Raw genomic sequence first — 21,459 nt, 5'->3', positions numbered from 1 at the left:
AAGACTGATGCATGGTGAACAAAGACTGCAGTGTCTGAATTAAAGTAGTTTCCTTTTCTTTTTCAATCTTTTTATTATTATTATAATTTATAAACACATACAGTTTAAAGAGATATAAAAAATACATAGTAAGTAATGAATTAATACAGAGATATTAAACAATAATATTACAAAATAAAAATATATCATAAAAAAAATTTAGATCAGTTTAGGGTGTGAACTATCTCTAAAAAAAAGATATAATTAATAACAATATATGAAAAAAGAGAAAAAAAAACCCAAAAAAGAAGAAAAAACAAATCTGAATTAAAAAAACTTTAAAAAAAACCCTACAGATGTAGCTAAACCACGCCGATCACTCCGATCTCATCTTACAGCCCAATTATCATACATAATCATAGAAAGAAAACAGAGCCAGATCAACTCACCACAAATGAAAATATTGAATAAATGGTCACCAGGTTAACTCAAACTTAGAAGGGGATTCATAGACAGAGTTTCTAATTTTCTCTAAATTTAAACATAGTATAGTTTGGGTAAACCATTGGAAAACAGTGGGAGGATTAACCTCTTTCCAATTCAATAGTATAGATCTTCTAGCCATTAGTGTAAGAAAAGCAATCGTACGATCCGCAGGAAGAGATACTACTTTCCAATTACTAATACTGCAATCATTTGGTCTTAAGATGAGGAAGGAAAAATGCAAACAAATTGATTTGCTCTGAACATTATGAAATTAATATTTTGGGCATCAGTGACCAATTGCATTATTACAATGCAATATTCCATGATGATAGGACACATCAAAACTCATGATATTTTATTGTGAGATTGATGGTTAATGGGTCATAAAACCTTGCACTATAATGACATAAATGCATTAAATGTCTCTTCGTCCAACTGAATCAAAATTATATTAGTCAATCGGAAGCAAAGAAGGAATTTATCGGCTCTGACAATCTGTTGAATATTTATAAAACTAATGAAAGTGCAAGAGATTATCTCACCCATGCAATATGGAACGAGACCTATCTGCCCATCAAGTTTGCACTGTCCATCAAGCCAGCTGTTCGCCATTTTATTTTCCCCTTCCCCACCATATTGTACCACTCACCTACGTATCTGTGGCAATTTGCAGTGACCAATTCACCTGTCAACCAGCAAGTTTTTGGGTTGTGGGAGCAAACTGAGGAAATCTAAGTCGTCATTGAGAGGATACATAAACTCTGTGCAAACAGCACTGGCAATCAGGGCTGCAGGGAGATGGTTCGAGCTGTGAAGCAGCAGCTCAGTGATCGGTTTCACGGTATTATGACTAACAAAAGGGATAGTAAATGTAAGTAGTTTTACTTCTGTTTAAAGATGTGTCTTTTGCTGGACTCCCATCATTTTCATTTGGCACATGTTGAATGCACAGCCGGAAGTTCTACGTTTCAGGACGTTCCTTTACCATGTATCCGTACCATGTTGAGGGTGAGGAAGAAAATAGGCATTTGCTGAATATGAGCCATTTTAAAGGTTTTGATATCACTGCACGTTATCTCCTGATGCAACAAAGAGCCTGTATGAAAGAGAGTTGCATTATTCCAGGGTTGTGCCTGAAATAGCTCAATGGTGAATATGTATAAATATTTAACACTTAAGCTTTGTTTTTTTTTCAAATCACGTTCACCAAATTAGCCGTAATAGTCCCCTACAAAGTTTACTTCACTGAAATCAGACGGTCAGAGGCTCTGAAATAGCAGCAGTAATTTCTCTTCATGCAAGGACTGAGGCATAACCTTGCATGGAGAAATTTTGACCTTGACATCTCTCTGAAGGGCTGTCCTTCTGTTTCAGGAAAAATGTTGAGGAGTGCCAGTGTTTCTACCTGAATCTATCAACCAAGTAATCTCCACAGAAGTTGTATTAATAGTGTGTGGAGCTGTGAGCAGGATTTGCACTGCTACCATTGAGAATACTAGAGCTCTGCCATTTTGCATCTGAAAAAATATATTTGTCAGTGTAACCTAAATACTGAATCTTGGAGTTTAAAAAAAAAGGTCAAACAGTGTATTTTATATTATCAATGATAAAGATCTGTAACCAACATTTCGGGCTTGAGCCCTTCATCAAGGTATGAGTAAAATGTAGGTCAGCAAAAAAAAAAAGTTGGGGCAAGGGGAAGAGCACAGGTAATAGGTGGATAAGGGAGGGAGGGCATGAGAGAACAGGGAAAATGGAGAATGAGAATTCTAGCTCTGAGAATGGAGAGGGCAAGATGAAACGAGATGGAGGAAAGGAGGCAGAGGGTTAGGGAGAAGAAACTGGAGAAATCAATGTTAATACCATCCAGTTGGATGTCACTCCATAAGGGCACTGCCACTGAAGGCGGCTGCTTTGGGTTGGACTCATGACATCACAATGATTGGTGCTGGGATTAGAGCTCCTTCCTGCCACCCAGAAATGTCCTCTTCCCATTCCCCTTCTGCCCTTTGCTCATTCACCAAGCTGGGCTGGAAGGAGGCAGATAAGGCTGTTGTGAAGCCCGGCAGAGTGTGCTCTTTGTTTTAATGCAGGATCAATGGCCGTCTTCATTACCCAGAGCGATTCCAGCTGCATGTGGGAATTATAGGTAACTGAGATGGCCATTGCTTGGCATGAGCGTTCAACCTCATGGTGACGGGTGGCACAACTGTACCACTTACCCCACCTCCCTCAGCTCCGGAGGACACCCCTTCACTGCTCTCCATAAAAAGCAATACTGGAGCTGCCTTATAGGCCTTCTCCATAAAAGTAAGTCCACCTTTTTTTTCTTGTTCACCCGGTTGCATCGCTCCATAAAAACGAAGATTGTCTTGTGAGCTGTCAAATGTAGCTGTCTTTGCATTCTCTCCTCTCCTTAACCCCAACATTCACAAGGAGGGAGCCTGTTTGCAGCACTAATCAGAGGATGGGAGTGGGGTGCTCTCAATCCTGGGCATTGGCTATCTGACTGAAGTTACCGCAATCCGCTCGGAGCATTGGAAAACCCAGGTGGTTATCGTCACATTGGTATGTACTTCCATTTGCATTCAATTTTTGACATAACGGGGAACACAGCCACACCATTTAATCTTGTACTGTACAAATAACAAACAGGCACTTGATATTAGGATGGGTTCAATTTTTGTGATTTTCTTTTGCTCATTATGCTTTGCTCTCCCCACATTTTGTTGTGGGTGGCAGAGTGGGATGGAGGTTACCATGTGTCAGCTCGTGTGCAAAATAATGACCCATTTGCTATTATCAGTTTTCTTCGTTATCTCAGAAGCCTGGAATTGATTAGTGTTGGGTTGGAATCTTGTGCTTTGTCTAGATTGAAAGGCAATAATGTGAAACATGCCACTGGTAATTTGTGAGAGGAAAGTAAATGCTGCCTGATGTCACATTAACAATATGCTTTTGGCTTTAGTCATCAATGTGGTAATATTTAAATCAGAAATCCTCCCATGCTTCATAATTCATTTTGTGTATGTTGGTACTGTAAAACTCCTGTTATCTGGAATTCAAGCAACCAGCAGCTTCAAGTAACTGGCAAAATAATTGCAGAAAATCAATAGGTTAAAAAAATACAGATTGATGCCCCTTGTGCTCATTTTAATTCTGTATTTTTTTTTACCTATTTATTTTTCACAATTTCAAGCAACTGGAAATTTCACTTATCCGGCGTCTACCAATCCCCATAGCTGCCGGGCACCAGGAGGAGTTTAACCGTAATTTGATGCACTTTGAGCACTGAATGTTGGCCCAGGTGGGCTCTGATTTTTCTTGTGTGAATCTGTGAATACTATGAAATATTTGCTTCCTGGTAAGGATGGAGGGGTTTGCAGTCATGCAGCATAGAGTAAGATATTTTGACCCAAGGCCATGCCAATCATCAGATGCCTCACTGGTTCCAGGTTATTCCCCCTACAAGATGTTACCATTCACCAATGGAAATTTACAGTAACCAATTCATTTAAAAGAATTCACTGTGCACACTTTCCCAACTCAACAAGATTTTGCTCGACTTTAAGTGCTATAAATGTAATTACATGTAATGTCAAATCCTGGGAAGTGAAATCCTCTTTGCTGACATTCTGAGATCTCCATCCTCAAATTTTCTCTTTTCCAGGACCATAAATATGCAGCTGGAGTCAACCGAGGCTGCATTTGTCACCATGCGGTTTCTATTTTTAGCACAGTCACCAAATCCTCAAAAGCTGATAAGAGAAAATGTCAAGAATTACTTAAGGTCACAATCAAAAGATGCTGGAAATAACTGTACTTCTCTTAAAGATGTACAGAGCTTTGCAAACAGTGATATACAGGCAAAATCACCCAGCAGCTGCCAATTTAACAAGGACAGCCAAAATTTAGCAGGAGCATGGGTGAATGTTTCATGGTACGCGTGATGAATATGGGAATTGTGTTTGTTTGCGTGTATCTCTAATGCAAGTACCTGTATTCGTGTTTTTGGTCCATTAGTGTTACATTAGTGCTTTCTGTATTGTCAGGGACATGTAATAAGCATGAAGAATCTCTGGCCCAGAATATTGCTGAACAACTTGGCTGTAATGCAATGATACTTGGGGGATAGAAATGGAAGTATCAGTAAATATCTCTCCTGTTGTTCCATTTGGAGATGTGGTGTTATTGTGGATGAGGGAATCTGGGTAACGGTTTAAGAAATGTCACTTCATCTAATATAATACACTGCAATTTCAGGGAATAATACACTGCAATTTCAGGGAATGTGATAAATTTGCAGGATAAAATTGTTTTAAACTGCTTAATGTGACTTGAGCAATTAATCTGAATGTCAGTCAGAGAAAATGTCAAAAATTACTTAAGATCACAATCAAAAGATGCTGGAATATCGAGTCGTGTTCCAGCAACTTTCAAATGCCTTTAAAATTCTAAAATTGATTTATCTCCACTGCCATTGTACTCTGATAACAGTAGCACAAAACTTTCATTGGGTCACTTCCTTCCTCCGTGAATTGCTCGCTCAAACTCTGTTTTTCTAGAGTTAATGTACTTAATAAGAGAGCCAATCGAGCCACTGAAATGATAAGAAATGCCTGGTTCTCTATTGAAGTGGTACCAGTATAAGAATTATTGCATTAATGTGCCTAGCAGCACTTGATGACTTGGGAAGATGCCACAAATGGAATACTGAGAGAGAGAGCCAACTCACTATGGTCATTTGGCAATAGCCGATGGAAGGTCTTCCATTCCACAGATTTTGACACACAGTATAGAAGCAGACCCTTCGGTCCCTTGAGTCTGTGCTGATCATCAACCACCCCATTTACATTAATCCTTTATTTCCCATTTTTATTCTCTTTTGTAACCATCTCATGATGGGTATGAAGTTATTGCTTCCTTTTGTTTATACGTTTTCCATAAATGTATTGTAGATTTGATCAGTGAAGTTTTGCAATGATGAGAAACCAATTAGAGTACTTTATGATGGTATCATACAGAACTGGAATTCTTTCACGAGTATTGTTTTATTTGTCGGACAAGTACTAGTCTATATTGGGCAGTGTAGACTAAAATGTAACAAGCAATAGAAAAGTTAAATGTCATTCTCATAGCTGAAGTTAACATCCGATGTTTCTCTGAGTAACTCCCATCCATTATCCTCGGCGTGCTTCCCAACAAGCCATGCTACCCACTTTTTCCCCACTGATGATGTTGTAATAGTTCATCGTAGTCTTTGAAAGATTTCATTTATATTCTTTTTGTTTTACTGAGGCACTTAATCAATGTTTCCTGTTGTAACAGTTGGATTGAACGAATAGCTTGCAAAGTTGAGCTTCTCACTGCATTTTAAAACAATAAACAATTCCTCCTCTACAATCTGTTTAACGTCCCCAGTTCAGATGAAAGGCCATTTACCTGAAATTGGAAATTCTTTCACTCTTTGCAGATCCTACCTTGATCATTTCAGTGGCAAAGCACATGACCTTTGGGAGGAAGGTCACTGAAAATTTTGAATATGAAAGGTTCTGCTCTCTTCCATTATGCTTCAGTCTTTTTTTGTTTTTTTTTACTTATGGCAGTAGTTTTCAAACTGCCCCTGTAACTCACATTCCACCTTAAGCAATCCCTCTGCCATGAGTGCTCTGTGATTAGTAAGGGATTGCTTAAGGTGGTATGTAACTGGGGAAGGAAGGTTGAGAATCACTGCTCTAGACCCAATTGTTACTGAAATATTTTGCTTGAGAAAAATTGTCATTGGCCCATTTCCTTTGGAGTTATGAAACCGTGCACATAGCGATTCAATTAGGTACGATTAAAACAGGGCTTTCAAACCTATTTCTTTACATTCACATCCCACCTTAAGCAATTATGACTTAGGGATTGCTTAAGGTAGAGTGTGAGTTTAGGGGGGCAGTTTAAAAACCACTAAGTTATGGATTGCGGGTGTGAGCAAGGCCAGATTGATGACTCCTTGAACAGACTGATTTTCTGCAACATTTCAGAGAATAGTCAATGTCAATCAGATTGCTGGGATTATGTCCCCCCCCCCCCCCCCCCCCCTTCACACCAATTCAGGGTAGCCAGTAAAAATTTTGACCTTTAATTGGTTACTCAAATAACTGAATTTAAACTCACCAGCTGTTCTGGTGGGATTTTAATTGTTGATCTCGATTAGATTTCATTCGCCTAAATCACTCTGCTATTTCAGCGGCATCTTTTGAAGGTCAAACTTGAATTATATGGAGAACAGTTTCTCTCAAGCTACAACAAAATGACAGGAAAGGAATCATTTTTCTCTGAACTGCAGCCTGAATAAAGGGCTCTACTAAACCTGCTGCATCTACTAATTTAATTCACATCCTATTTGGATCTAATCAGCTGTGGAGTCACGATTCTTGAGAGTGTGGTCTGATATTTTTGAACCAACCAATGAAGTATCTTTGAGTCCTCTTGAAAGGTTTATTCGAAGCAAGTCAACAATTTCTGAAATGTGTTTTGCCTGAAGTGATGAACGACAAATTTAAATATTCTTGGAAGGCATTTATGGTTTTCTAATTTTAATTTCTGCTTTCAACAATGTTGCAACTAAATTTAGAAAACTCAGGAAAGCTTTAGTCATTGACTTAAAGCTAAGATTTAAAAAAAAACATACATAACCAAACACTTTCTGCCTAGAACTTTTAGGACATTCAACAGTTCTGTGCAGACCATTTGCTTTATGGATTTATTACAATCAGTGGATTGAATTACATTGTTTCATTTGGATGTAACTTTGTATCCCAACTTTGAGAGGTTGCCAACAATTTCATTGTTGCAATTTCTCCCTTGGAAATATTGTAGAGGGAAGAATTTGAAAGGCCAGAACAAAATAGTCTTTGCTTGTTTTGGACGAATGGACAAATACTGGGACAGCAATGAATTAGTCAATGGGTGGATGAGCAAGACAACATTGTTTCAAGCTGGAACACCACTTCTTTCAAAGAATGGATCTTTAAAAAAATCTTGTAGCTATATTTCTCCCATTTTTGTCTCTTTGCACAATAGGATTCATTGTGCAGTATCTGAGATAAATGTTGTGGTTGGAAAGGCCACTAATTATTATTAAAGCTGTACTTTTGCGAAACTGCATTTTACTTCGATACAAAGGGTGGCTCTTTTACTTCAGGTTGTGGATTCAATCCCAATTTTTCAGATGCAGAAACACCAAAATCTTAATACAGGTGCTCCCCTGCTTGCGTTCATCCGACATGATTTTTCAAAGTTACAGTGGTACAATAGTGTGACTCTCATTATTTACTTTCATGTAATATGTTAAAGTAAGGTCATCACAAGAATCGTTGATTTTTCCAATAAACACCCTTAATTCCTTTTGGGTGAAATCTTTGTTGCCCCCTTGATCAATCACTACTTTTAGTTTAGTCGGAAAGCTTGCAGGGACTGATACAGCACTGTCGGGTGAGAGCAGGGCAGTGGGATCAGTGTGGGGAATGATACAGTGCTGTCGGAAGAGAGTGGGGCAATGGGATCAGTGTGGGGAATGATACAGTGCTGTCGGAAGAGAGTGGGGCAGTGGGATCAGTGTGGGAATGATACAGTGCTGTCAGAAGAGAGCAGGGCAGTGGGATCAGTGTGGGGAATGATACAGAGCTGTCAGAAGAGAGTGGGGCAGTGGGATCAGTGTGAGGACTGGTGCAGCACTGCTGGTGTTATACAAGGTACACTTGTATTCTTTTTCGACAGGACTTTTTGATGGGTTTATCAGAACGTAACCCCATTGTAAGTTGAGGACCACCTGTTTTGTCAAAGGGAATGCAGTATTTTTGGAGTTGTCCATTTTTAAATGCAGTGTTTATCTCAAGCTTTCTCTGTTTCATGGGTGGATGCCATTTTGAAACAGAGCTGGGTTCTCAATCTCTTGCCGAGGCACTCTGCTAAAATACACACTTCTCTATACTTCTCTCTCCACAGAGGCTGCCTGACCACAAAAGGGTTTAACATATTAGAATGGATTTCAATTGCATCTGTGGTTCTTGGTCTGATTATCCCCAACAAATATTGCTTCATAGTTGCTCTTTCTAAACATCTGATAGCAATGGACTGCATCACACTACTCTTCAATGCAATTGGCAGCATATGGAGAGGATGAGTTAATTTGTTCCAAAGCTTGCCAGTGTGGAAGTAAGCAATTGAGTTGGAGGTCAAAATGTAGCACAACCTAGCTCTTTGTTTGCTGTTATGCTTGCAGCATCTTGAGTCTGAGCACAAATGTAAAGCCCACCAAAAAACAGTGGACACAGCCCAGGACATCACAGGCAATTCCCTCCCCTCCATCGAGAATATCAACAGGGAAAGCTGCTAGCAGAGAGCAGCAGCAGCAATCAAGGATCCACACCACACAGCACACACTTTGTTTTCACTGCTACCATCAGGAAAAAGGTCTAGGTGCCACAAGACTCGCCCCACCAGGTTCAGGAACAGCTGCTCCTACTCCACCATCAGGCTCCTTAACCACAAACTCCATTATGGATTTTTTTTTTGAAGACTTTATTTAAAATTTTATAACATGAATACAATAGAGAATTACATTTAAAGAAAAATAAAAAAAAATAAAATGGTATGATTACAATATTACATCAGAAAACTACACAAAATAACCCCCCCCCCCTGTTAATTGTAACACAATATTAGTAATCTAACTTAAAATTAGTCCAGCCCTCCCCCCAAAAAAATAGAGTGAAGAGTTAATAAAATTAACAATATTATATATGGGAAAAAAAATACTCACTTACAAAAAAGGAGATAAAACTTAACCTAAAAAAAAATTCTAACAACAAAACAAAATTTTATCAATACTAAAATATCACACTTAAACATATATTTAAATTAAACTTAAATGCATATAATTAGCAAACGGAGTCCACTTTAACTTATAAAAAGACATCTTATCCTGAATTGAAAAAGATATCCTTTCCATGGTCAAACAAAATTTCATCTCCAAATACCACTTATCTAAAGTTAATATATTTCTATCTTTCCAAGTAAGTGCTATACATTTCTTAGTCACGACTAAAGCTAAATAGATAAAGGAAATCTGATAATCCTCTAAACCTAAATCAATTAATGATTGCATGTTCCCTAATAAAAATATATCGGGATCTAATACAAGATGGATATTATATATATTATATAAATAGATTGAATACCTTTCCAAAACTGTTGCAATCGATCACAAAGCCAAACAGTATGCAAAAGAGTATTGGCCGTCTGATCACATCGAAAACAAGAATCCAACTTACTAAGACCAAATTTTTTAAATTTCTCCAGCGTTAAATATAGCTGATGAATAAAATTATAATTAATCGTCGCTAGTCTAGCATTATGGATTCTTACTTTTGCATTTTATTTTTATTATTCTCTACATTGCACAGTCTGTTTGTTTACATTTCTTCCTTTGTTTACATTTCTTCCTTTGTTTACATGTGTACATGACCATTAAGAGGTAATTCTGCCTCGCCTCGCCCACAGGAAAAAGAATCTTTGGTTTGTATGTGATGTCGCGTATGTACTCTAACAATAATCTGAAATGTCCTGTGCAGAAGGGCTGGGTATACTTCACATCTTCCCTCCATTTTATGCCAAGCATTGCTGTCATACATAGTGGGACTTAGTTCATTTAAGTGTGCTTATTAACCTTGACTGGAGGGTTAAATTTAAGTGCAGAAAATTGATTTAGTTGTATTTTGTTTTGCTTTAATTAATTTCTTGTGTGAGACCACGTTGGACCATTTAAAATGGCTAAGTAAATTTGTGGGGGGAATTTTTCTAGTTTTGGACAAAGTGGTTGGGGGGGTGGGGGGGTTGTGAAATCCAAGTAAGGAGATGGGACTGCTAAACACAACTCCTGTGTAGTCAGAGATGGATAACAAGGCAGGCTCTTTGGTCCACCAAGCCCACATCAAACCTTTTGCTAATCAATATTAATTGTTTGTTCCAATTAGGTCCACATCTTTCTATGGTCAATCTATTCAAATACTTGTCTGAATATCCTTTAAATATTTTGATTGTATCTGATTCCTTCACTGGAAAAGAGTCCCAAATGCAAAACATTCAGTAAGGGGAAAGAATTATCTTTAAAACTTCCTCTCAATTTAAGCTATTGCACTCTTCTTTTTGGTGCCCTACCTTGGTTCAAATGGTTCTGCCATAAGAAGTGTGCCATTTGGCCCATCAAGTCCACTCTGTTATTCCATTATGAGCTGATCCATTCTCCCACTTAGCATCACTCCCATCCAAATAATAATCTGCCTTTTAATCCTTTTACCAATGTGCATGACCATACACTTTCCAACATTATATTTCATTTGCCACTTCTTTGACTATCTGTTCTATTTCTGCCTCCTTATGATCTTATTCACTTCTATCAGGTCTCTCACAGCCTCTTCAGAGCAAATCTTAACTGATCAATTGTAACTGGTAAACCTAAGTCAGAAATTTAGATAATATACAAGATAAATGGCATTTCAAAGTCTCAAAACAATCATGTTGGAAGTTTTCTCTCCAACCAATCGTATTTTGCAACCATGTATGCCATTAAACAGGATGATGACATCTCATGGCAGTGAATTGTATGACTCAATTTTTACCAATTTATTCTCTAACAAGACACTTAATTTTCTTCCTCCTCCCACCCTTCCCCAATTTACTTGGGTCCCTCCACTGCAGATAAGTTCTGCATTTATTGAGCAGTAGAGTATCGGGTTCCTGTGTCTGCTGAAATTGACAGGTGCAACAGAAGTGAATGTGATGGTTTGCCAAAGCCTTTTGCCATTTTGCTACTTGAAAATAATTAGTTAGCTACTTGGAGCTATTTATGTGGAAACTAATTATTTCTGGTGGAACAAGAGCCTTTAATCTGACAGTTGGTTTGAAACTCTGGGTCTGTGGTAGACTTGTTCCCTGCAATTTGTCCATGAAAATTGTTTGAAGTTGGGGTGCTTTCAAAGTGGATGATCGGCTTTCAATTTCACTGGATTTGCTTCCTTGTGTTGGATCCCAGTACTCATTGTTTTATCATTTACGATGAGAAATGTTTCTTCAATTTCAAAGAAAGATGAGAAAATTTTTATCGACGAAAAAGAAAGAGGAGAAAAGTAAGTAAATCTGATGCTTTGCCTCTCTCTGTACTCGTTTTCTCTAACTCCCAGCTTCATATTCTTTCATCCCTTTTCTCCTTATGCACTTAACTAATTTTCCAGCATGGTTTTTTGGCCAAGCAATATCCCTTATGGAGGCGGAGGGGTGTGTTGGGTGGAAGGTTCAGAAATCTCTTGCTCAAGAGTCAAGCAGACCTTGAGGTGAGTGTATGGCAGTAACTGTTGGTGTGAACGGTTGGGAGGTCTTCTCCAAACACACTGGTGTCTGAGGAGCTTGAACCCTGTTCTGGAGAGTTTCCTCCAAATGGTTGAATTAAAGGCGTTGTAGGTTGTGACCTGACATGTATTTCCTCCATGTTGCCAGTTGTTTCTCTTCAACTTGCTGCTTGACCGGATACTTGGGGGGGGGGGGGGGGGGGGGTGTGGGGGGGGGAGGGGTGGGGGGGGGGGAGGGGGGGGTGGGTGGTGAAATGAGAAAGTACAGGCGCTGGAAGAACTCGGTGGGCCAAGCAGATGGAAAGGGATGAAAGGCTCAAGGAAAGTCAGATTGATGCAGAAGACAATGATAGTCCTGGCTGCCCACAAAGCAGAGAGGAAAATAATGTTAGCATTGATTCTGAGTGAAATAACCAATAAAGTTTGCATTAGTGAAGGCACCTGATTTTGAGTGTGAAAGCTAAAGGAAGAAAATGGGATTTGTGGGTGATGAGTCATTTCTTTGTCCCCATTTTCTCTGAATCCCTCGTTATTCAAAAGTGTGTGAATCTCACAGCCACCAGGGTAAGGAAATGTCTTCTCTTCTATGTCCGAACCATGCCTTATTCCATGGCCATCCCCAGTTCCAGCTCAAGGAATTACCATCCAAGCTGTTACTGTGCTTTTTTTTTTAAAGATGCTGGATTTAAAAACATAAAACGCCTTTGCTCCACTTAAAGATGTCACTGTTCCAGAATAAACTGAGACAACAGCAATATAAAAGCAGCTTATTTTGAGCCTCTACCGCAGTTGATTTCAACATGTTGCCTAATTTAAATAATAGCAATGGAATAAGCAGCATGTTCTGTCACTTGGGTTGCTTGTGGAAGAGATAATGACCTAATTTGTAGATGTTACACTTATACTTCTCTCATAATGGCTGATAGAAGAGTAGAAATATTGACTTCCCCATGGGTTTTGTTTGTCTTGGTTTGAAGGTTGGATTGATGCCTTGTGCCAGCTGTTGACTCAGCAGGAGATCAACATTCCCTTCACGCATCTCTGGCTCGTCCATCTGTACTAAAACCCATACCATGCTGAAAATGTGTTTCATTTGTTTGTTCAACTGACCTATTCGTGCATTAATACTGTACTAACTGACTTACATTTTCTCTCAATTAAGTAACATCATAATTTATAAAGTTTCCATTCTTGTTTTCAAACCACAGCCTAACATTCTATTGAGTTATTCAACCCCAGTCTCTTCCCACCCCTCTGCCCACATTTAAAAAAATTGCTCTTGGCGACTTGATTTTAATTTCTGCATTATTACTGTGCTGTTTTCAGCCACCTCGAGACTCTTAAATTTATTTTGTCTCCATCTCCTTTAAGATGCTCCTTTAAACTTGGCCTTCCAGCAGGATTTTTCTTTTTGTAACCTTGTCCATTCGCACTTAGTTTGGCTCATTGTCAAATTTTTTTTCATCTTCGTGCAAAATGCTTTGAAATCATTTTATGGTGAGAAATGTGCCATTGAGAAAATCTTGCTGTGGATAACTGACGAGGTTACAATTTTTGATTGGTCTTAAGTGCCTTTAATTCAACAAATTTATATCCTGAGGACTAACTAAGATGTGTTGCAAGCTGATTGTTTCAGCAGAATTGTATAACGGCCAGACCAGGTTAGGACTTGTGCTTTTCTGACAGTCCTGAGTGTTGTATCTACCTGCTTAAAGTTGATACATTTGTTTACCCATAGGAGCCTCATAGTGAGGCAAGCTATCTTTTGGTTAGTGTAACTGTTTCCCTTTCCATTGATGCTGTTTGATGGTCTGGCTATTTGTATTTTCTGGGGTTTTTATGTTTTAAAATTTCATCATTTGTTATATTTTCCTCCAATGGAATAAGTGGTTGACTTTACTCATGTGGTTGACTTTCCAGAACTTGGTGGTGGTTGCTCTGTGACTGCTCCAACAGAGAGCTTGGGGGACATAACAACGGGAAGGGATGGGAAACGGTGGAGGAGGGTTTGTGTGGGAGGGGTTCTTTGGCTTGGCTTCGCGGATGAAGATTTATGTTGGGCTGGTGTATCCTTCATGGGACTGTGAAAGTAAAGTGAAACTTGATTCAAATGGGATGGCTCAAGGTTTAATCCCATAGGCTGCTTCTTTCCCCCCGTTGCCATTTCTGTGTCTCTGAAGGGCTTTTTTTTTAATGCACAAAAGCTGCATTTATGTGTGCTCAAGTTTTTTTTTAAACAAAGATGAATCTACCTTTTACACTGAGGACTGAAAAGGTGGATGGCGCAGTCCTTTTATGTAGCCCAGAACAGCACACTGGCTTCTCAGGACAAAAGGGGCACGATATATAGCACAATAATGCCACCATCCTGCTTTCTGATAGTCCCATTGCCATACTGCTCTGCTTGCTGTAAGCAAACCCCCCTGCCGGTGCCTGAGATCCCCCTCCTCCCTTTTGCTGGTGCCTGAGATCCCCCTCCTCCCTTTTGCCGGTGCCTGAAAGCCCCCTCCCCCTTTTGCCGGTGCCTGAGAGCCCCCCCCCCCCTTGCCGGTGCCTGAGAACCCCATCAAGGGCAGGACATCTGGCTGAATGAAGAGACGACGGGGTGGCTGGAGAAGTGGTACTTCAGCCCCTCCAAGACGGTGTGAGGCAGAGGGGTGGTGTTAGCGAACGCAGCCTGACAGCTTCACCAGCCGCTCAGTGATGGGGCAACGAGGCTGTCAGCGCAATGCCAATTATCTTGCTTTCTTGTCTGGAGCTGCTTTCACCTGTAATCCTTTTATGCAGGAGGTGAAGCAACTTTGCTCCACCTCTGAGTGTACCCTCCAGACAGATTGGAATTCACCTGCTGAATTCGCCCTTAGATCTTTTATGAAGGTAAGTGAATCATTGTAAAGTTGGAGAATATCTGCCTTTTCATTCACTAGTTTCCCTCTATAGAAAGGCCTTCCTCCCCTTTTTACTCTGTTTCCTTTCACAAAGCGAAAACAAACTCTCACTGATCATACCTTTTGTCATATCCAATAAACCCCCTGCCAGTCTTTATTCTGACACCTTCCTTGTACTTTGAAGAAGGGCTTGGGCCCAAACCTCGGCAATATATCTTTACCTCCAATGGATGTTGCGAAGACCAGCTGAGTCTCTCCAGCATTTCTGAGAGTTTTTAACGCCATCAGACTTTTGTTTCAATCAAATATAATTTGGTCAAACCTCTTACACCAGGGAATCCTGGAGAGTTAACAGCTTCAAAGCCAGATTTTATTTGCAACTTTTCCAACTTTTTTCCCCTCTCGATTTGGTGAATCCAGTTTTATTGTTGAAACTAGTGTGATGAGAAATGAGCTGCCTTGTGTTGGTTGAACAAATGAATAATTTCCATATTCTCAATTATTGAATTTATAATGAATTTTTTTTAAGTTTTGGAGAATTCCGTACAAAATATGTGCCTTCTAGCTAATTATACAGATGCTAGTGGAAATGGATAGAACCATCACTGGGCTGGAAGACCATTATTACTGAAACAAGATTTGGACAGAGATGGAAGCGATGTGCCTTGATCCAATTGTAAAAGATGATTGGCTAATCAGATCAATTACTCAAACCATACTGAAATTAAATTGTTTGTAAAAGCTTGTTAAATTCTTTTATCCCACAGATGTTTCATACATCTGAAAAATGCATATCTAAGTCCCTTTGGGATGAGAATTTTCTTGATGCATGCACTTTGCTGGGTTTTTTTTCACATTTCACTGTCCGACAGTACAATGGTATTGGCCCAAGTCATTACCGTTCCTTTGGTGTGGTCCATGTTCTTCGCCACAGTCTGTTTGGTATCTGTGCATTTGCAACAGTACCATTGACTGAGGAGTGTTGAGCACTGAAGGAATGTCACATCCATACAAATGACCTATTGCTGACCGATTTTCATACTGGTGATCAAAGGTGACCTCGGGGAATTGTGTTTGTGAAATCTAAGCCGTGGTTTCCTGTAGATAATATTTCCAGCCTTTGATTTGTATGCAAGATCTATATTTCTGATTGAATGCATCGCTGCCAGAAATTACTTAAGTAATTATTTTCTCTTGCTCCTGAGCCATAGCAGGTCATTTTCCTAATTAATCATTGGATTTTTGGAGATGTAATCTTGGAATTAATAGGCAATAAATCTCATAGCTATTATTATTGCAAGGTTTTAAAATGCATGATGGACTATGATTGGCAGTACTCCAACATCAATGAACTGAACAATGATTCATTTCCACTGATAAATTCCCTAATTGTGTACAGATGAATAGAAATTGGTTACTTCTATATGTGAAGATGTAAGAGTCTAAAGGGGCATGACTGGGATTGGGGGCTGTGGAAATGTTTTCATGAGAGGGAGAATCTTGAAAAAGGGAAGATATTTTTAATACAAGTGGTCAGTCATTTTAAAAAAAAATTAGCTATGTAGAAATTCCAGAGAGGGTAGAGAATCTCTGGAATCCTTTGCCCCAGAGAGTTGTGGGGGTTAGGTCGTTAGAAGTATTTAAAGTGGAGGTCAATCAACTTTTGAAAGATCAGGCTATAGGCATCTGGAACAGAGGAGGCCATTGAATGACAGAACAGGCTTTTTTTTAACTTTATTTAAGATTTTATAACTTGAATAACATATAGGATTACATTTTAAAAAATTAAGAATAAAATAATAAAATTACAATACAGTATCAGTAATCTAAATAAACTATACCCTCCCCAATAATTATTACACATTAATAACCCAATTCAAATTAGTCCAACCCCCCTTTCCCCCCAAAATAAAGAGTGAAGAATTAATAAAGTTAATATATATGAGAAAAAAACCCACTTACAAAAAAAAACAAAAACATAACTGATTAAAATACTAACAAAAAGAAAAGTAATTAATACTAAGATATCAGACTTAAAAAACATATTTAAATCAAACTTAAATGCATATATTTAACAAACAGAGTTAAGAAATGACAGAACAAGCTTGGTGGCCTGTCCTTTTATCTTGTGAGTTTTTGAAAGAAACAATCTTCAGAATTTTTCCTAAATTACCAAAACTCTTCTTTCTGGAAGTATTGGCCCATTGGGTTGGCCAGGTCACAAACATGAACTTGTATTTTTTTTTGAACCAGCTTGTATCTTCAACAATGAAACGCTGAGCCCCTGTATACTAAATACTGCACTCCAATTGTGCGAGAGCATTGTGACATTTTGCGAGTGCCTCCACGCAGATCCATCTCTTGCATTTTTCCGAGGGCTACCTGATCCTCGAATGTCAGCCTTAAAAGAAAATGATTCTGACTAGAACCGTTCCCATTGCTTAGAAAGGTATTCCATTTTTAAAGTATTTTATCAAGTTCCTGTTTGGCCTCAGCGAATAATAATTTCAGTGCATATGTACATTGTATAATGTACAGTAAACCCCTGGCACCTGTGGGTATTGTTCGATGCTGGATCAGTGAAGTTACCATTTGCTTGATACTGTGCGGCATGACTGATGAACTAATCATTGGGGCACCAGTGTTAAACTTTTTTTTACCCATTTATTTTCTGTGACTTTTTTGTCGGTTGCTGGAGGCTGCCAGTTGCTTGAATTTTGGTTAAAGGTGATATTACTCTATATTATAATAAACTAATTTTCATTAACCTTCCCTGAATATTTCATTCCAACCTTTTAGAACTCTCGACTGGTGAGAGTTCTATTAAATCTTTCTTTCCACGTGCATTTCTTTGGGCCCGGAGCTTTTTTTTTGTACCTGCTCCCTTTGAGTGAGGAGTCACAGGCAAGACAATTGTGTATTTCCTTCTCTCTTGATTGTGAAACCAGGGTAATCTGTTTTCTGCCCAAGATCTTGTCCATCTACTGAGCGCTCAGTTGGAATTTTAGGCCATGCCAAGTCTTAAATGAAAGGTACTCCACAAGACTATTTCTGGGGAAATCGTAACTCTTTCTCTGCAGTGTAATTCCCTTCTTACTGTACCAGGTATTTTGTGACAAATTAACAATCTTTATTACCGCTGCAGCATGCAAATACTCGAGTTCAGTGGAAAAGGTCTGATATGCGCGGATTAAGCACAGTTTTACAATAATTCTCCTTGGTAACAAACTGTAAAGTTTCCATCACAAATGCAAACAGAAATGGAGTTAACATTTTGGAAGAATGACTTTGATCCTGACGCAAGAAGCCATGTTACTCTGAATGGAGATATTTCTACATCTTGCATTGATCTCTTCTGAGAAGGTTTTGATCCTTTTTACAAAAGTTTATTGAAACTACAAAACTACACAAACTATCCACAACTATATACATAACATACTATTTACATGGTTGGAAATCTGTGATAGGTTCCGATTCCTAGGCGATCTTAAAAATTCTGTATCATATAACCATTTACGGAGCGGAAACAGGCCACGTTGGCCTTTCGAGTCCGCACCGGTTCACTGATTTTGTGCGCCCTTTCAAACTGATTGTTCCTTTCAGTCTTCCAGTGCTGCTTTTACTAATGAGTAGCTCCTGCATTTTGTTTATTTTAAATTCACATTTCTAGCATCTGCAAGATTTTGTATTTTGGGCCTTTATCTCTATCTGGAAAACTTGGGATAATCTTTTAACTTCTGATTCTCACGTTAATAAGGAACTAAAAATAAGTCTTAATAAATACAGTTGAGTTGTATTTGTCTTCGGAAAGAATTCTGACCTTTCACACAAAGATAGGATTTAGTAATGTGGAAATACTGAGTTTTTAGAAATAATATTTTCTGCTCTGTGGCCTCTGACAATGTGGACTTCCAATGGGCCATAATACTGACCCATCCTGTCAGAGGAACTGCTCAATTACTTAGGAAAATCGGGAAATTTTAGCTCCTGTTATCATATCTGTTGACAGTTGAGCTCAATGAGAGATCAACAAGTTGCTTAAAGTTTTGGATTGATTGTGATGTTGGAAAAAAGGCATTCACTTAAATAATTACAAAGCTTTTGGCATTTTTAGCTCCAGTGTTCGCTATTACTCGTTTTGGCAGCACACAATTTTCCATAATTTTAATTTTAAATTTATCTTCAGTTATAAGAAATAAAGATGGAGTGGGAATATTGTGAGTATTCCTCACAATATGAAAAAAGTTAGACAACAGGCAGACAAATCACTTGGAAGCAATCAGAGGGTTGATTGGTTGAAAGGTGCTCAAAATGTTTTGGGTCACGTTGAATGATGCATCATGCTCTCAAAAATAGCTGGGGATATTGGAAACAAAGGATAAAAATAAACCATATGTGTGGTGCTAACCACATCATGCTTGACTTGTGTGAAGTACTTGGTGATTGATATAGTTGGAGGTCAACTTCTCTCCCAGTTAGAGTAAACTGGTTAGATTATATCCGATGTACTGCCTCTGGTAGGCATTTAATAAGTGAATAGTGAAGACGTTGAATGCATGGCACCCTTCCTGAAGGAGGGCCAATGGTTTTTGGGCCACGCGAATACTGCAGTGACTTACGAAATTATACATTGATGTCAGATGTCAAGCTACAGCTCGCCAATGCCTGTTTCTTGAGGGTAAATTGTGAATGCTATTTCTATACATTGCTTGTTGATATTGTGAGGGAAATGGATTTATTTCCTACCCTGTTGAACTTGTCACAGACTGTGATTCTGGAGGTGATTCAATTGGTATTGTGTATATGACCCCTACTACCAAGCGATATGAACAATACAATGGATAGGCAATCAAGGAGAGCCTGAATTGGAATAAACTTTATTCTTCTGTTATACACTACTTTCAGACCATAAGACATGGGAGTAGCCCATCAAGTCTGCTCTGCCATTTCATCATGAGCTGAAGTCCACTGTCTGGGCTTCTCCCCATAACCTCTAAATCCCTAGTTAATCAAGAACCTTTCAATCTTGCACAATGATGTGGCAACAAATTCCCCAGATTTGCCACCCTCTGGCTAAAGAAATTCCTCCATATTTTTGTTTTAAATGGATGCCCTTCAATTCTGAAGTTGTGCCCTCTTGTCTGAGTTTCCCACCATGGGGAAACAACATTTCTATATCTACTACATCCATGCCTTTCAACATTCAATGTTTCCATGAGATCCCCATCATTCTCCAAAATTCCAATGAACACAGACCAAGAGCATCAAGTGTGATCCTTTCATTCCTAGAATCATCCTTGTGGACCTTTTCTGAACCCTCTATGATGTCAGCACATCCTTTCTTAAATGAGGAGCCCAGAACTGTTCTCACCACTGCCTTACAACAGCCTGAACATCACATCCTTGTTAATCTATTCCTTTTGAAATGAATGCCAGCATTGCATTCAGTTTGCCTTCAGGGTATCCTGCGCAAAGGCTCCCAGGTCCCTCTGCATCTGGGAATTTTCAATTTTCTCGGCATTTAGAAAATAGTCTGCTGATATATCTCTTCTACCAGAATGCATGACCATAAACTTTCTGGACATTGTATTTTATGTCACTTCTCTGCCCTTTCTCCTAATCTGTCCAAGTTCTTCTGTACCCTCCCTGTTTCCTCAAAATACTTTCTTCTCCATCTGTCTTCATATCATCTGCAAAGTTGGCCACTCTGCCATTCATTCCATAATCTAATTGTTTGATATTTGCTTCAGCTGAAGTGATTGTAAACAGAAACCTGAAGTTGTGCATCTTGTTCTTCTCTTAACTTCTGAGGTGGGGCCAAATAGGTGCCATGGGAAGTGTGGGACCATTTGGGGTACAATCAGCTGACCTACATACAGACAGCACAAGTTTTCAATCGCAATGAGCAGTGTGAAGTTGGATTTTTTTTTCCCAATGTCCTTCAATTAAGTAAAGTGGCTTGCTCGGTATGCAAAAAATGCTAAGTTAATGTATTCTGGGTTAAAGGTGAACAAGTTTTATGGAGGAACACGCACCCAAGAAGTGCTTGTTGGAGTTTCACTGCAACCATGGAAATGTGATTTAGATGAGAATAGAGACCGTTTGGCAACAGTAATTTGTGAAACTAAAATGTAAGCTTTGCTTTGAGCACCAAGTTGAGTTTAAAGTTAATGTTTATAATTCGCTTCAATTCAGTCTTCGCATAATTCCCACTTTTTAAAAAAAAAAATAATTAGGACCATTATTTTTCACATTTCGTACAACAGGTAGCTAAGAGCTGTGAAAGTATTGGTATCAAGAATCAAGATGAAATTTCCCAAAACTTGTGATGAACCAATTGAAGAGAATATCAACAATGCTTGGGGATGTATCCTCATTCACGAGCTTTGAACAAAACATCATGAAACATTTGCAAATTTGTTTTGAAAATTGACCGACCTGTTTTTCCTTTTTCCTTAAAACCGTGTTTTTATTAATCACATCTTTTGAGCAAAGGAATATGGGTCCTGTTTTCCTTGAATAACCCCATACAAATGTGTCATTGGGAACTGACCCAGCAGGAACATCTTGACTAACAAAGACAAAAATGAGTCTCCAGGCTTTAAAACATTTCTTGATCTAATATTACAAGGTTGTTTGCAAAGGATATGGTATGCTGTTCACAAAATTTTCAAACGTGCTAATAGTTTTTGATTTGAGATTTATTTTGA

General features: G+C 38.7%; 1 protein-coding gene across 7 annotated transcripts in view; it reads left to right on the top strand.

Annotated features, from left to right (window-relative positions):
* The window catches only part of ablim1b (actin binding LIM protein 1b), a 284,014-nt gene that overhangs the window by 121,106 nt on the left and 141,449 nt on the right, over positions 1-21,459 (top strand). The gene's annotated exons all lie outside the window — the stretch shown is intronic.

This window comes from Narcine bancroftii, chromosome 10 (genome assembly GCF_036971445.1).
Source record: "Narcine bancroftii isolate sNarBan1 chromosome 10, sNarBan1.hap1, whole genome shotgun sequence".
NCBI lineage: Eukaryota > Metazoa > Chordata > Chondrichthyes > Torpediniformes > Narcinidae > Narcine > Narcine bancroftii.
This window is presented reverse-complemented; position numbering and strand designations above follow the sequence as displayed.